The 16,493-nt window shown below is 46.5% G+C and overlaps 1 protein-coding gene across 6 annotated transcripts in view; it reads left to right on the top strand.

The window, feature by feature from the left end:
* Positions 1 to 16,493, top strand: part of R3HDM2 (R3H domain containing 2) — a 2,186,793-nt gene that overhangs the window by 460,907 nt on the left and 1,709,393 nt on the right. For 2 of the 6 annotated variants that reach the window (XM_069653575.1, XM_069653578.1), the window contains one exon: positions 5,637 to 5,770. The exons of 3 other annotated variants lie outside the window; for them this stretch is intronic. The gene's annotated coding sequence lies outside the window, so the exon portion shown is untranslated. The remainder of the gene's footprint in view (positions 1 to 5,636; positions 5,771 to 16,493) is intronic. One more of the 6 variants, XM_069653576.1, reaches the window with a different exon arrangement.

Below are 16,493 nucleotides of genomic sequence, written 5' to 3'. Positions count from 1 at the left end.
CATGCCTCGCATCTAGATAAAATTGTGGAGATTAGCATGCGTCGCATCTTGATAGTGATGCCACTTGCTAACCCTACTAAAAAACATACCCCTCTGCATGCACCTCTCAAACTCTGAACCAAATGCAGCCATATCTCTACAGCACAACAAACCGCCTTGCACAACAGCATGTGATGGCTAATAACCGATAAACACACCTACGCTCAGTAAACAGTGTAGACTGATCTGCAGCTGCCAACAGCACATCACAGCTGTCTTTCTCTTTTCTCCCGCTCAGGCCCACTTGCATCCACCCCCCTCACCACCTTCCCTTACAGATTCGCCAGAGCACTAGGTGACCATGCAGGTGCTGAGGGTGCTCAGTATAAAAAAACTTTAACATCATATTAGTCATCCCTTACTGCAATTTCGTCTCCACTGGCTATGGCACACGAAACTCTAAAGCCAATATGTTCATCATGGATAGTGAAGTTCATGGCGCCTCAAACTGCCCCACACTGCAGTGTCCATAGCCACGCAGACTTGGCTGCTTCGGGTCCAGGAGCTGTTGGAGCATAACAGAGGGGATATGGCAACTCCTGAGCAGGAGAATTCTTGGTAGTGCAAGTTGTACAATGTGGCTAACATGGTTTTCTGATTTAGTATCGGGATCTGGCCTCATCCGTTCCCTTTTGGTACAGAATAAAAAGTATAACGCTTCCTATACCTATTCTGCTGGCTCTGATTATCACACTATGGACACTGGATTTGGCTTTATTGAAGCTGTGGGTGAGGATTGATGGGGTGGCTAGTGGCGTGCTCTGGTGCAAATGGCAAAATAAATGACAAGTGGCCAGTCGTTAAGCTCGCCAAGAGGTCAGAGGGGAGAAGAATGCAATCCATAATCTAGGTAACCAACCAGGAGGAAATGAGATGCAACTCACCTTCATCCTGTCACTGGCCGGTAATATAAACCTGACCAGGCATGTTGTAACAGAATGCGGGTTACCAGATTAGCCATAATAAAACTGCAAGTCTGCCCACTTTATCATGCTCACCAAGGGAATTCAATTGTCCTCTAGCTGCACACATAGCGCTGACCAAGCCCATGTGTCACATGAGTACAAATGCCATCCAACACCATCACTGACAAAACTGCGCTGAAGTCCCACCACCATACTGGTTTCAGTGCTCTGATACAGTACCTCATGTCCCAGCATATAGGCATGGCATTAGTACCAAGCCTTAAATATGAACTTCTCCTTGAGTGAGTAAGAGTAGATTAAGTTACCCCATCTGTGTTTGGTCAGTGGCTACGATTTTTACAAAGCCTTCTATCCCTCACTTTTTGGTTTTAGTCTCCTGAAGTGATCGTGTATTCACTCATGCTCAATGATCCAGCCCAACCTACTGAAATATTTTCCCTGTGTAAGCAAGCCAAGTCATGGCTTGGACGTTTTGACTTAACTGCTGGTGGGAGGGCCAAGACTGATTTGCAAACGGCTTGTCACCTTCTGTAATTGCACCGACTAGCTAAACCTATTTACCGGGAATGTTGCCCAAAGCAGGCCGGTGGTGATCACTTTTGTTCTAGTAGAAAGTGGATTGACACAAAATAATTAGGCTTTGATTGTATGTGCCTCTGATGTCACTTGCCATCATGACCCTTGACATTGCATTACCTGTATGAAGGTTTCCCTATAAGGCTTGTGCCCTTTACGTCCCACTTGCCCTGATAAATTTAAAACTTCACAACCCTGTTAGCTCTTCAGGTGTCCTGCACAAGGGCAGCACGAGTCAGAGCTTCCATACAAGGCAGATGGTGACGTGCACAGCAATGGCAGCAAACCGCTTTTTCTGTGAAACCTTTGCACAATGTTGCTTCACTTGCATTGAAAGCAAAAAAGGAGTATATTGCAAAAATTACCTTCACGGGAGAAGCTTTCTGCAATGCCCCTCATATTATCAAAATATAACTTTCTGCAGAGGTAAACATTTCAAGTTGCAAGATACCAACCAGCCATAAATAGTCCCTCACTCATTCAATTCGCCACATACAGAAATCCACTGTTTTATTTGCCAAGAGTCCATTGGCAATCGCCACAGGCCTGACTTTGCACTTGTAACCGTTGGCCAGAGGTGCACTCTCCTTTTTGGTATTGAGAGCGCAGTGGCTGCAACGAGTTGCAGACACATGAGTTGTAAGTTTTGGGAGGAATTGAATGTGAAACTGAAGAGACAGTAATACTGCAAGAGTGACCCAGACTACTCAGACAGTGCAATTTGTCTGACTTGGCTTGTCTGTTCCCTGACTTTGCTAAATGAATGACTGTGATCTCTAATGCTGCCGCCTCAGAATGAACACATGAGTAGCAACTTTTGTTTTCAAATGACCAATGTAATGATGGGGCACCTGGTTCTTCATTGATTTGGCTGCTGCCGTTTACTGCCTACTAGTGCTTTTAGCACCATCGACTTTTTTTCATCTGTATTAGCTAGTCTATCTGTTTCCACCCATGTCTAATGTATGATGGATTACTGTAAAGGACAAGTGGTTTGTCACCAGAACACCACAATTACTTTTCATAGGGCTAGTCACAAGAACATATGAAGTCTTTTTTAATTTCTTTTTTACATTGCACGGTTTTGTTTGGCTTAGTGTCGCCAAAAAATGTTTCAAATTGGAAATAGATTGAGCATCATTAAGTAGAATAGTACGTTTGGTGAGCTTGGAAAGAGCTCGAAACAAGTTATTTTAGGTCTGTGAAGATTTCTTATTTGTGAAGAGGCATTGTTTAGTTTTACGTTGGCTTATTTGAAGGCATTCCTCACTGGTACCTGTGCAGTGTTTTGACTGTTATTCTAATACTGGGAGAACATTGAGCTGGTTGAATGGGGAAATACTGTGCTTTGGTTATTCTACAGAATGGGATCCTAGGGCAACAGAACAGACTGACTGCCTGGTGAGGGGAGGCCAAATAAGGGAGCTGATAGACTGGAACAAATTCAATGCAGAGGCAAACCATTTAAAGTGGTTTATCTATGGGGCTTGTGAGAAACCTAGGGGTATTATCACATGCAGACTCCCGAGAACCATCTAGTCGGGTGGCATGGGGAGAGCCATCGCTCTTGGATCCCAGTCCTGGGGCTGGACGGGTGAGGGAGGATCACTTAGGTAGGGAAGCCTGGGGGGTTCTTGTGCGAGTACCCCTTGGTGAGGCGCAGTATTCTAACGCGACGGCAGGCAGGGAGTTGGAAGTCTCATACTCCTTTTGTGGGGTATTCAGGTACCAGGGTCCCTAATCCAAGAAAGAGATGGGAGTGCTGCATTAGAACTAAAACGGACAAGGAGGAAGGTCAAATAAGGCGACAAACACAGTTTTCACTTTAACACCTACTTGTCTTTGCCTGCCTTCGGCCAGAGAGAAAGGAAATCACCCCAGGCATATACAGACTGGGCCCTTCTTTCCTCTATCAATCACCTTATAATGATTTGGCCCCTAAATATCATTTCCCATCTTGCCCTGCCGCCCCATTTCCAACACTTACTGGGACAAGGAAGAGGCGAACGTGAATAATGAATATTACCAATAGAAACAATATAGGGAGGCCTGTCATCTAATACCTTTGAACTGTCCCACTAATAGTCAGGCAAGGCACTTTTCTCCAACTGCACACCTGACTCCATTTGACTCTCACCTGCAGTAGATAAAGGGTGATTTTGCCAGGATCATTGAGCGAGCTGGTGTTGCTGGATGGAACCAGGAAGCCAAGGAGCAGAAGGCTGCAAGGAGAGGATCCCAGAAGGACTGGTGAAGTGTGGGATGCAGAGACGCTGGCCTGGTGTGTGTGAGGGGCTGCAGCGTGGCGAGAGCCGTGTCTCCAGGGAGCCGGAGTGGTACGGAATGCAGTCCATTGGCCTTGTTTAGGCCAGTGCTCATTCCCCTGGAACGTGTGCTGGTCACAGGGATGCCTGAGGGAGAGGTGGTGAGACCCTGACCCAAACCCATTTGACCTGTTTTTACCCTCGCCCCCACCAGTACTGCACTACTGTTGATGAGTTTCGTGAAGAAAAGGGAAACTCTGCATGTGGGTGGCCGGAGCAGGAGTGCTGTGAAAGGAAGAGCCCGATGAGCGAAAGCAGAAAGGAAGCAAAGTAAAGCAAAAGAAGGTAAAGGCAAAGTGGAATGGGCGAATGCTGGAAAGCGGCAAGAGAAAGACAGCGTAATGTCAGAAAAGTGCGCTACAGGTGTGGTAGTAAAAGACAGCAAGTGCGCTGGTCATGCTGAAGCAGCTAATAGGGGATGCAAGTGACCGAAAAGGAGAGGGGCACAACCGACCCGAAACAGACACAGTAAAGAGACGGTGAGAAGGAAAATGGGCAATGAAGAGAGGCTGAAGGTAACCAAAACATGACAAAGGCTGTAAGTGACCCAAAGGAAACAGAGGGTGCAAGAGAGCACAGTGAAGAGTAAAGAAAAGTGTGCAGGAGGCACTGAAAGGTGAAAAGAAGGTGCACGTGTGCATGCCATGAAAAGGTGCGCAGGGGGCACAAAGTATGGAAAGGACAGAGTGAAAGAAGCACAGAAGAGGAAAGGGTGCCAGAAAATAAGGAGAGGGGGGTTGGAGGTCAGAATGGCCGCGCTTGGAAGGAGCAAAGAACCCAGCGTTCTCGAAAGGCTGAAAGAACTGTACAGTGAAAGTTACATTCTGACTAGAAGAACTGTTTGTTTGAGGCCAGAGGGGCCTAGGCTTGGGGGAAGGGAACCCTAAGTGGCCCACAAGAGACATTGGTGAACTTTGTAAGAAAGGGTCTATACTTGGGCAAGGGAACCCTGGGAGTCCTGAATGGAACTGTGAACCCTCAGCTGAGTTCTAAAGTAAAACTGATTCTGCTGACGCAGAGGGGCCTACGCTTGGGCAAGGGAACCCCAAGAGGCCCACCAAATACATTGTTGAATTTTGTCAAGAGAACCCTAGACCTGGAAGTGGAAGCATCACAGCTTGGGGAAGGGAACCCTAAGAGACCCAGAGACCTTGTGAACTTAATTGATTTGCTGCAAGAGCCCTTCGTGGAAGCTTCCAAGGGCAACCTTTTGAGTTGAGCTATTTTTGACCTGTCAGAATTACACCTATTGGTAAGACTTCCTGAAACCAACTATGGTTTACGTTTTATTTTGAATTGCAATTTTTCCTTTAAGAGACCCCCTTATCACTATGGTTTGAGTGAGGGCAAGCATAGGTTTGGACACAGACCAACTTTGGTTTTGTTCTTACGGACATACGCCCCTTAGCAACATAAGTTGAGGGAACAAACCCCCTTAGAGTTGGGGCCAGATAAGTATTACACCAACCCCACAAAGTTTTATGATAAAGGTTTTCAAACTGTTTCTTTTTAGTCGGTGTCTCTTGATACCATGCTTGTTTCACAGACTTTATTTAAATTAGTAATTCGTATTATGGATCTATTTGTTAATGTTTTGCATAAAAACAAAAGTAACACTGTATATTTTTTATACTAGGGCTATAATAATAATGGCAATATAAAAGTGCAGCTTGAGTTGTTTGTTGTCATTTGAGAACCCCAGAATCAAGAACTGTACCTCTAGCTTGAACTTGGATGTGTGGCCTGATTAGTGCCTTCTCCCACCCTTTAGGTATCTGGTAGATCAGTGAGCCACCTAGCACATAAAAGTGGGATGTTTGAAATGGCGAGGAGCAAAGAAGACCAAGAGCTTTTCCATGGACAACTGGTTCAGGTGTGCAAAATATGACCCAACCGGGGAACCAGGTTTGTGGAAAATGTACACACTGGGAAAGATTTCATGATTGTCAACCCTTGGATTGCATGGTTCAAATTGGTACATGCCTGGAGAGCACAAAATCGCATGATACGAGTGTAATGAAATGGACAAATTACCAACATGTTGGCATTGAGGCTGCTGTGCATGTGTCTTTCGGTGATCTTAGTGTAAGATGAGAAAGGCAGGCTTCTTCTACCTAGCATATTTAAATCCTGGTGCGGAACAGTTGTCAAATAATCTACATTTAACCTTTATGTGGGGAAAAACACAACATCTGGCTGATGGGAATCTAATCACAAGGAAACAGGCCAAGATAACATACTCCCATTTCCCGTCCCCTGTCCTCCATACTTGTGGGACTGTTCGTCCTTCAGGACGGGACCAGAGCACTTTTGTTAAAAAGCATCAATAATAAAAAGTTTGTCCTTTTATTTTTACACGGGGCCACCACACGTGCCTGTAACCCCGCCTTCCTGAGCTCTGCATCGTCCTTCAGTCCTTTCCTCCGCGGGGTCGGATGCACTTGCATCACTGGGATTTTGTCTTTTTTTTGTTCCTTTGTCCTTCATTCCTGCTCCGGTCCCATGGTCATCTTGTCCTCCGTCTTTGCTGGAGCGTCCAATTCGTGATCTGTTAATCCTGCAAACGTTGTTTGCACTCCAGCGTCGGCTTGTCAGGTGGGAGGAGGTGTTTCAACGCGTTCCTCCACCACACTTGGAGCTCTTCATTGATGAAAAAGGAAGCAGCCTTTTAAGTTCTTTCCTTTTCAGGGCACCCCGGCCAGAGGACTCCTTTCCGGGGTGCCCAGCTTGGGCTCAAGCATTTCTATTACCAGGGATATCCCTGAGGTGTCCCGCAAGAGGCCTATTAGGTGCACAAGAGCTTCTTCCGAGGACCCCCACAGTGGGGCTGCCAAAACCGGAACAACTTCCGAGGTTTTGCCGTTTAGGGGCTAAAGTTGGTCCCAGTTCTTCTGTGGCTCTTGGTACCTTGGTTTGCCCTGACGTTTCCACATCTGGAACGAACTGCAGAGTCTGGGCTTGAGGCCCCTCCCAAGGTGGCTAAACATACCAGAAGGTTCCCCTTCTTGGGGCTATATCTAACACCGGCAGGATTGATCGACCCCCATTGAAGGTCCTGGCTGTAGGGTACAACTCTTCGCCTTCCCAAGCTCAGGGCGGTGGTGGCGCCAGTTCTGCTGAGTGGGGAAGGAAGGCGGTCACGCACCATAGGCCTTCCAGCACCGGCTCCGCCGAGGGTCCCCCACTCGGGGCTAATTCTTCAGCAGTCCCTAATGTGTCGGTTAAACACCCTAGATCTGCCAGTACTGGCTCTACCGAGGTTCCTTGCTTAAAGGCTAAAATAGCACATAAGACCCCTGACTCCCCGGAGGTGGCTATAGCCTCACTTGCTCATGTGATGCAGTTTGCCTCGGGTGTTGAAAAAATGGCAGCCCAAACCCTGCGGACCACGGCTGCCATTTTGACTACCTCTCTTGCACCAATGCTCACTATGGCTGGTGCTGACTGGCCTCTTTTTGTGGCAGAACAGATTTTTCCACGCTTTGTGGAGAGTAAGAACCCTGTTCCGCCCCCCAATGGACTGGCATGCTCAGACCCTGCTGCCGCATACAGTCTCGCTCCATCCTGCATCCGCACCTTGGATCTACGTGGATCCAATTGGTCGGGTCCATCCTGGCAACCATCCTCCTTTCCATCATGGGGGTATGCCCCTTCCGAGCGGCCTCTGTCCACTCCAGCGCCTAGACCTTCTTCCAAGGATGCGTTTTTTGACACTTATGCATTTTGGCGTTTTTCAGACACTTATGCATTTTGATCCCATGAAGGCGTACTTTAAGGATCTGTTTAAAGAAATGTATCCTAGGCCTCCTGCTCTGCCAGATCCTACGCAGGCTACGGTGGTGCCACCTCCTCCACCTCTTCCTGCGCGACCTCCTCCACCATTTCCTCCTCTGCCTCCGCTTTCCCCAGTAGAAAAGACATCGGGAGCTCTGCCAAACAACACTTTAGGGCCTGAGGCGCCACGTGCAGCAGATCACCCTTCTGCTCCTGCTTCACTGGATGAGGACCAGGCGGACCAGGACAGCGATGGGACACCCAGTTCTTTTAGACTTTCACGACCGTGTGTTGGACATGGCGCTGCTAGACATCCCAGTACCCGAGGCCCCAGCTCCACAGGAGCGGGTGCTTTCTGGAGCCTTCACTCTGTTGACACACAGGAGCGCACCGGCCTGTTCCTCCAGAAGGACGTCTTGGCTGAGGCCCGGAAGGTCTGGAAAAAACCTAATTCTGGGCAGCATCTGAAGAAGATTGACGCTTGATATAAGCTTCATGCTTCTGTGGACATATCTTTGTCCACTTGCCTGCTCCTCTCGTCGTGTCCAAGCAGGCCTCTACATCTTCCACTGCAGCGTCCCATATGCTCTCCAAGGAGGACAATCTTCTTGACGCCATTAGGGAAAAAGGTCTTGTCCAAACCGGCTCTTCAGCTGCGTCAAGCTTACACTGAGCTTATCCTGGCGGCTGCCAATGTCAAACTGTGGAAGGAGCTAGCCGAGTTTCAGGAATGTATTCCTGCTGATAGGCTTGAGGACTTCAAAGGTGGCTTGTCGGGTGACATTCTGGCGCATGATCTACTTGAGGCTGCGGCCCATCACGTAGACACTTCCACTCGAGGCCTTATGGTCAGTGTGGACCTCTCCCGCCAAGTGCGGCTCCATGCTACAAAACTCTCAAAGGAAGTTCAGGACAAGGTGCTGAGGAACTAATCAAGGCAAGTACTCAAACTGCCAAGTCTCCGTTGGTCCTTGCGAAAACTCCAGCAAAGGCACCTTACGCTCAGAGGTCAGGGTCCCAAACAAGGTCCTTCTCTGGGTTCAGGTGTTTTCAGGATCGCTGTGCGTGCCAATCTGATGCTCCGGCTGGCAGACCCCACCGTAAGCAGCAACGGCAAGGTGGCCGGTTTTTCTCTCGGCCAACAGCCTCCTCGCCTGCAACGGGTAGTCTTTTTGCCGACAAATCATCCAAATTATATTTTCATCTGCTGCACGAGACTCCGGTGGGAGGATGAATTTCATCTCATCTGGAGGCGTGGCAGACCATCACCGAAGACTGATGGGTTTTGTCAATCGCTTGGGCGTGCTTCCGCTTGCCCCTCCTCCCACCCCACCCTTCAACCCTCCCTTCCAGCAGACTGAGTTGCCCTCTCTCAGAGCCGAGGTACAGAAACTTCTAGACCTAGTTCCCCCTCTGAGAGCAAGGGTAGGGTTACTACGCCAGTCTGTTCAGTGCCTAAACCCAACCAGGCTGGCCTGTGCACTATCCTCGACCTTTCCAAGTTCAGTCTTTCTTCCCCAAGAGGAATTCAAGATGATTTACACCCTGCGAGATAAAGTCCTCTCTCCGGAAGGGTGATTGGCTCAGAGTGGTAGACCTTTAGGACGCATACTTGCACATTCTGATTTGGAGCCTGCATCAAAGATATCTGCAGTTATCCGTGGGAGCAGAACACTTCCAGTATCGTGTATTCCCTTTGGTCTCAGCACGGCGCTGCATGTCTTTACAAAGATGTCGGTCATCGTAGCTTTCCTCAGACTGCAGGGGGTTCATGTATAGCCATACTTTGACGATTGGCTCCTGTGCTGTCCTTGCCCTCAGGCGGCCATGACCAATCTTCAGTCACTCCTTCAGCTCCTGTTCCATCTTGGGCTGTCGGTGAACTGGTGGAAATTGTCCATGACACTCTCTCACAACCTGCTCTTTCTGGGTTTCCATTGGAATACTGTCAGTACCAGAGTGTTCCTGATGGAGAACAGGATTGCGGACCTGTCGACAACGTGCCAACTATTCCTCCGGTCTTCTCACATGACTGAACGGTGGTTCCAGAGACTTTATACCTCTCATGACTGAAAATGAGGCGCACTCGGCTAGCTCTTCTGAGCTGCTGGTCCCAGGCTACAGATCTGGATTCCAAGATTCCAGTCCCATCCTGCATGATGGCAGATCTACAATGGTGGTCGTTGGCCAACAACCTTTCAGTGGGGACCTCATTCCAGGAGTCCTGCCCACAAGTAACGGTTACCACAGACTCCTCCCTTCTGGGGTGGGGAGCGACACTGCATCACCTTGAGGTGTATGATTTGTGGATGCCTCAAGACAGGCGGTTCCATATCAATTACCTGGAGCTCCTGGCAGTTTTTCTGGCGATCAAGGCTTTTCAACCGAATATCGCCAACAGTGTGGTCCGTATTCGCACGGACAACTCTGTAGCAATATTTTACATCAACAAACAGTGCGGCACCAAGTCTACACTCCTTGTGGATCTTGCTATACAAATTTGGGATTGGGCCATCCAACACAATGTCTGGCTCCAGGTTGTACACATCCCGGGCCGCATCAATGTGGCTGCAGACTCACTTAGCCGCCAGTTGGTAGCAAGTTACGCGTGGGAGATTAACAGCAATGGCCTCGGCAACATTTTCAATCAGTAGGAAACTCCAGAGGTGGACCTCCTTTGCGACATCATTTATAAATCCGATACAGTGAAAAAGGACTTTTCTTTTGGCAAACTCCAGGGTGAATTTTTGATTATTTTAGGTCAGTTGTCTGCACTGGACAAATACTGCTATCTCGACTGCTAGAGATGGAGAATTGTAGATTCTTGAGAATAGTGTGGTCCTCTATGTGCCAAACTGAGAATCTGATGTACAGTTTCAAGGTGAGAGCCAAATTAATCCAAAGACACCATTTTTGATTTTTACAAGGCTACTCTTTATTTTCATTGAAAAGCTTTAGATTGTATGTTCATGTACTCTCTACACATGTTTCACCCTCTTAAGTCAGAGGGCTCATTGAGTATCTTATCACTATTCTAAGTCTTGGCTGTGCTTCAAGGTTATTTTAATTTTCTTTGGATTGGGTAAGTTTCAATAGAAAGATCTTGAATCTTAATTTTAAGTCCAGAGGATGTCAGAGCGATGCATCGCTCCTGGACAATCGGATCCTGGTACAGAATAGGGCATAATATAGACCCCAAGCTACAGTGACTGACATGCCCTGAATTTTAAATTAAGATTCCACATAAAAAAACCCTTTCTATTGAAACTCACCCAATCCAAAGAAAGTTAAATGAACCGTTTGGAAAGTCAATTTGAAAAATCATGAAGATTAACCAGTTTAGAAGGGTAACTTGCACATAATTTCTTCTGCAGAAATGTTTGCGTTTGTATTTATGTAGAGACTTGGCTCATGTAGATGGGACATACCAGACTCACATTCCCATGTATACAATCTCATCCCAATGTTCTGGGCAAGGAACCGACAGCGAGGTAGTTAAATATCAAAATGTATTTAAAAGAATACTGTAACTTTATGCAACTTGATCTTCAGCTTAACATGGAGATCAAAACAAGGCTATGTATCGCAAATCCAAAATATTTTCACATTGAATTACCTACATATATGAATCTCACCATCATTGAGCTACACAAGCATTCACGTTTATTCCATACAAATATTATATTCTAAATAATACTAAGCATTATAATTATTCCTAACAATTGTTCTCAGAAATACAATTTTACTTCAATACTAACATTGCCGGCCCGTTTGTGTGTATATTTACATGTAACAATTTCATATCCCTTTTACACTAGATTTTCCTCGGGTATCAAGACAAGTATGGTACTGGAGAAAATGTATTTGATACTAGTACATCCACAATGAACATGTGGTGTGAGGTAGTGAATGTGTTGGTTTTGTATAGGTCATTCAATATAGACAATGGCCAACATATTTCGGTTCCTTCAGGTTTAAATTGGAAATTGTATTCATTGATTTATTTACCCTGCTCTGAACTCACATGCATAGTGTTCTCAAACATTTCAACTATGCCTTTGTGACGTTCATTAAACATGAGTGATCCTTGTCAGTCTGTACTGTGTGTGTATTTGTATTTATTTTATTTGTATAGTGCTCCTTGCCCAAAGGCATCTGGGTGCATATCTTAGTTACAGTGGCATAATCAAAGCGCATGAGCAGTAGAACGCTAATAGAATAAGGAAGAAACCTTACATAGTACTTACAACAAAAAGCATTACAATATGCTTACAAGATACTTTACACAGAATTTACAGACATATACAATATAATTGCAGGATACTTTACAATAGGGAGGCAGGGCGATTGGTCAGTGATCAGGGAAGGTGAATTAATGCTGAAGAGAGGGACGGTGGTTGCGAGTGTCTTGAGCCATGAGCCACAGTTTACCTTTGTTCTTGAAGGAGTGGAAGGAGGTTTCTGTTCTAAATGGTTTGGGGAGCGAGTTCCACAGTTTAGTGGCCAGGACCGGGAAGCTGGCGCCCCCAGCTGTCTGTAGCTTGAATCTAGGTAAAGAGAGGCAGTGCGCTTGTGCTGCGCTCTGAGGACGGCTGGTAGTGTGTGGGGAGGAACGGCTGGCCAGGTAATTGGGTGCCTGATTGGGCAGGCATTTGTGCATGAGAGCAAAAGTTTTTTTTTTTTGTTTTTATTAATTTATTTTCAAGATCTTCAATAAACAAAATATATATCTCAAAGTCCAAACAGAGTATAAAACATAACACTCAGTTTTACTTAGGTATGGAAGCAAAAGAAGTCCAAAGAATGTATAAATATTGAAACATTTCAGATAATAGAAGACAAATTTTGTACCATTTTCAAAATAAAACACCTAATGCCAAAATAACTTAATGAAAATTGCAACACAGAACAGTACAAAAACATTAAGACCACACACAGACTACATAAAACAGAACAAAAACAAAACCGGGGGGGAATCCTCAACTAATGACCATAAATAATATCGGATAGTCGGATTCAAAGAAACCACTAATCTTCAGATACAGTCACCATATGAATCTATAAATGGTTTCCAAAGATCTTGACACTACTTTTCCCTTTCCTTGTCTCACAAACATCACCCGCTCAAAGTTTGACAATACCAACAAATCATTAATCCAGTTCTCCACTCTGGACTTCTTCCTAGTCTTCCACACCATCAGTATTTGTTTCACTGCAACCACAAGTGCTTTATCAACCAATTGTCCATACTGACGAGCAACCGCACAACGCCCCTTACCCGACAACAGCAACACCTGCATAGGCATCTTGGGAAAACATATGGACAAGATCGCCTCCAGCCTATCTTACATTCCCACCCAAAATTCTAACACCCAAGGACAATACGATAACATATGAATCAACGTTCCCTTCTCCTTCCCACACCCCCCAACACAGGTCATCATCAGTCAGTCCTAATTTATACATACGCAATGGAGTCCAATACAGATGCCCTAACACTTTCAAATGAATCAATCTCAACTTGAGATCCAACCTACTTCTATCACCCACATTCCACATAAATTCCCACTCCTTTTCCCAATATCACAGCCCAACTCCTGTTTTCAGTGAGACTCTTTGGGCTACTGAAAGCCAATGTAGGATGCGTCTGGTGTCGGATATATGCTGGTTCCTGGGTATATTTAATGCAGCTCTAATGGCATTGTTTTGCCTCTAAGAAAACTATGCTCTAAGAAAGTATGTATATGGCTAAATGTATAGGCCCTTTGCATATGCTCCAACAATGTTTTTCCTCCTCTTGTCTATGTAGAACTTTCTGATGCAACATTTGTAATGAATATGGCCTTTTGTGACATATACTGTTTTGGTGCACTAGACACTTTATGGAAATTTTTGCTGTGCACACTATGCACTTTTAGGCACCATGCACTTTAATATTATACGATACTGCTGCTTTGCATATTTGCACATGCCATATGTTTTTCTTCTCCAGCATTGGATCTTTCATGGATTCACATGCTTGGAATATTCCCCGTCGTCAGGCTGGGAACCCTCGGTACATTTATAAAGACGTTTTCCATAGGAAAAAATGTTGACACTTTTGTGTCCTATCTGCGTCGTTTTGGGCCGCTTACGCCTGCCCCAATAGGGCGTAGCCGTATAAATATCCCCGCCCCCGCGGCTCCCTTCAGATTTCAACCGGCTTCCAAAGTAGTGGGATCACCTCGTGTCATCTATTTTACAAGGTTGATTTTTTTCGTTTTCTTTACCAATGCCTGGGAAGGCGTTATTCCGTCCGTGTGCTACATGCAGATTAAAAAAGGTGTATCAAGGAGATGGACATATGGACTGTCTGTATTGTCTCCATCCTCATCATTCGGCGGACAATTGTGACATTTGTAAAGGCTTCTCGCAGAAGACCCTGAAAGACCGAAATAGACGTCTGGTGACGTGGCTGAATGACGGAGCGGGAGTTTACCCTCCCTCAGAGGTAGGCTCTACACATAGTTTGGCCTCGAGAGCTAATTCTCTGGCGGTCCCCCGCCGCTCTGTATCTGCAGAGCCGCCGGCGAAGAAGTCTCGTTCGACGGAGAAAAGTTCCTCTGAGAAACATTCTACGAGGGAATCGTCATCAAAAGCTTTGTCTTTCTCTTCGTCAAAAAAGGAGAGCAAAGACCTGTTAAAGATCTCCTCAGGTGACCATCATAGGTCATCCTCGAGTCAAGAGTCGTTGAAGCATAAGTTGAGCTAAAAAAAGGCGGGAACGCCTCAGGATTCTGCGCTACAACCACCGTTGTCGACGGGAGTTCGATCGTCGACGCCCTCATTACCATCAACGCAGGGCATTCCTGCAGTAGCTCCGTCGATTCAGACGACTGTTGAGAAGTTGGCATCGTCGACGGTGGCCCCTCCGGAAGGCTGGCAGCCGGAGGTATACGATCCGATTTTACCAGAGACCCTGTTGCAACAGGAGGCGGCCTTTTCCATATCATCTGTAGAAGATGTCCATGAAAAGGTGGTTGGGCCAACAGCGCTTGGATTACAGGGTTTCTGCTCATTGACGGTCTCGAGTGGGCGAAGTATCCCAGTTACGCCTCTACTCAATCCCCAGGCGGTGTTGTCCTTGGAGGTATTGTCCAAATTACAGACTTTATTGAGCCGATTGGACGCAAAGTTGCCTCAAGTTGGTGCTCCAGCAGTGGTACATGCTACGCCAGCCGACGACGAGCCAGGTCCTGTCCCCCGGTCAATGGCTAGGGTACCAACAGCCCTTCTGGTTGATGGACATCCTCCACGCTCACACACGGAGGAAGGAGAACTACCAGAGTCTGAGTCGGAACGAGGAGAGACTTTATCAGACAGATCATCCCCTTCAAGAGACCCTACATGGGAGTCAGAGGCTGAGATGGAAGCTACAAGAAGTCCGGCTCAACCATCACCGTCGGATGACATCGGTTCCTTCCATACAATGATGGGTAAGGCATGTACCGAGTTTGGCCTGGCCCAGGAGGAAGAAAAAGACTGTTTGATCATATGGGGAAGAGGAGGAAGTAAGTGTTTTCGGTCCAAATTTTAGATCACGTATGACAAGAGGTTACAAACCATGCACCATCCGTTTTCAGAGCCTGCGAATAAAGGTATACTGGAAAAGAAATGTAAAGCTCCGGAGTCTACTCCAAAATGTTTGTCTTCTCAACCTTCTCCGGAATCGGTGGTATTGGCAGCTGCTGCAAGAAAGGCGAGGTCACAACATAAATGTACAACCCGCCCGGACAACGAGGCCAAGAGGCGAGATTGGCAAGAAGGTAGTGTCGATAGGAGGAACTTTGAAGGCAGCCAACTCTCTAGCCATTATGGCGAGATACGACAGAGAGATGTGGCATAGTTTAACCCCCATACTGGAACATCTACCGGACGAGCACAGAAAATCTATGTTGCTGGTGCGTGAGGGGGAAGAGGCTTCAAACCAATCAAACATTGCAGTAGACCTGGCGGAATCAGATTTAAAACAAAAAAACAATGGAGTGGTTTTGAGGAGGCAAGCATGGCTCAAATGCACGAACTTTTGACCAGAAGTACAATATAAAGTGCTCGATTATGCCTTTTTGAAGGAGAACAATTATTTGGGGAGAAAGTAGACGAGGCCTTAAAAGGCATGAAAGAAGACTCGAACACAGCACGCTCTCTTAGAGTCCTTCAGAGTGGCAGAAGTTTTCGTCCCTTTAGAGGGGCATCAGGAAATTCCTGATTTGTGTCATCCAGGGATCGGGGCTTCAGTAGGCCATCGTACTCCTATCAAGGCTATAGGCGAGCTACCCAAACTTCTCGAAGAGGACGAGACTATCAAGCTTCAAGAAGAAGAGGAGTTTATTCATCGTCCACGAAGGACAAGCAGTCAAAGACCCAGCAATGACGAGCTTCAGGTCGTCCTGGGAGGCAGTGTCTCGCCGTGTCGACGAGTGGGAGAAGATAACATCAGACCGGTGTGTATTAGGCGCAGTGAAACTAGGCCACTCTTTGCAGTTCAAAAGCATGCCACTGCACATTCCACCTGTTTTCGGCGCAGCCCCATCTTCAAATATTACAACAAGAAGTGGTGCTTATGCTACAAAAAGGGGCTATAGAATTGGTCCCGGTGGCCGAGAGAGGTCAGGGAGTTTACTCCTGGTACTTTGTGGTCAAAAAATCCAACGGCAAGTGGCGCCCCATTCTAGATCTCGAGATCTCAAGAAGACACAAAAAAATCTGAAGTTCAAGATGCTTACGCTTCAAGAAGTTATTCGATCTATCCAGCCGGGGGATTTTCTGGCGTCGTTAGATCTACAGGACACATATTTTCATATACCAATGCGTC

Source organism: Ambystoma mexicanum, chromosome 3q (assembly GCF_040938575.1).
Source record: "Ambystoma mexicanum isolate Mex_15411 chromosome 3q, UKY_AmexF1_1, whole genome shotgun sequence".
In the NCBI taxonomy this organism is placed as follows: Eukaryota; Metazoa; Chordata; class Amphibia; order Caudata; family Ambystomatidae; genus Ambystoma; species Ambystoma mexicanum.
The sequence above is the reverse complement of the archived record's forward strand: the minus strand, read 5'-3'. Positions and strand labels throughout refer to the sequence as shown.